Genomic DNA, 1,433 nt, shown 5'->3' on the forward strand with positions numbered 1-1,433 from the left:
TTAAGCAATATCATACTTTTGAGGTATAACTGAAAACTATGTTAAAAATGTAAATTGTTTGAATTACAAATCATAGACCAGTGTTTCCAGCTGTTGCAGTTGATGGTGGGAAGGGGTATTGTCTGTTTAGGGTGCCTTTTTGCCTGGAAGTTCACCCACAGGACTCTTTGATGATCTACAGCATTGTTTTCTAGTTGAGAAAGACTGCCAGGGGTCAAATAAGGAAAGAGAGGGTGGGGAGGCAGTGAAACATGGATCACAGCACACAGAATTGGGACTGGAAGACATTGCTGAGTCATATCAACCCTTTTAATGTCAAAAATAGAAAAATTGTAGGGCTAAGAAAATAGCACACTTGGTTAGGAGAAAAAAAACCACCTCGATCAAAGCCCCTCTTTTTCTTTTCTTTCAGTAAAGGGCTGAAAGGGCTGGCCACATTCAAAGATGAATGATAATATAAAGAAAAATAATCAGCATAAAGTCTGCAATAGAAGTAAAAAAGAACAACAACAAAAAAAAAAAGAAAAGAAAAAGAAAAATGGAGATGGAAAATGTTTTTCCTAAAAGGAATTATTTAGAGGAAGAGAATAAAAATTCACTCAGAACTAAGCATTTTCCTCAACTTACACAGTCAATAGTTTCTTTTTACACTAGCAACAGTCAACAAAATACTCAGTAGAATATAAGAAGCCATTTACAAAAAGAAAAAAAAAACAACTCAACAATTCTGTATGAATAGGCAGTGTCTTCCCGCTCCCGTGGTACTGGGGATAAAACGCAGGGCCTCCCAAATGCTAGGCAATTGCTTGGTCACTGAGCTACATTCCCAGCAGGACTTAACTGATAAATAAATAATCAATAAATTAAAAAAGAAAAGAACAAGTGAAAAAATTCTTAAAACTTGATAGAAAATAGCCAAATATATGAAGAGTTATATGTGTGTGACACACATACACACACACAAACACACACAGATTCAGGGCAACATAAAAATAAAGATATCAATTCTTTACAAACTTGACTAAATTTAGTGTATTTTCACCAGATTTCCAGAATCATGGGTCCTACTGAAAGCACAAGCCTAAGCAGTCATTTATTCTAGGTGGCATCCAGTTAGCGAATACCTTTAATCCTGAAGCCACCATTAGAATAACTCTAAACATCAAAGAGATTGTAACTGTCGTCCAATAAACCAATGTTACATTCTAGTAAATGAATCTTCTTTAAGATAAAGCTATAATAACCCTGTAATGCCAAGTGTGTGGCTAGCTACTCCTGAGGCTGAGGCAAGAGGGTTGAAAGTTCTAAGACAGCCTGGATAACTGTTTATCTCAAAATTAAAAATAAGAAAAGCTGGGGATGTAGTTCAGTGGTAGAGCAATTGCCTAGCAGGTGCAAAAGCTCTGGGTTCAATTACACACACCCAATAGCAA

Source organism: Marmota marmota, unplaced genomic scaffold (genome assembly GCF_001458135.2).
Source record: "Marmota marmota marmota unplaced genomic scaffold, marMar, whole genome shotgun sequence".
NCBI classification, from domain to species: Eukaryota; Metazoa; Chordata; class Mammalia; order Rodentia; family Sciuridae; genus Marmota; species Marmota marmota.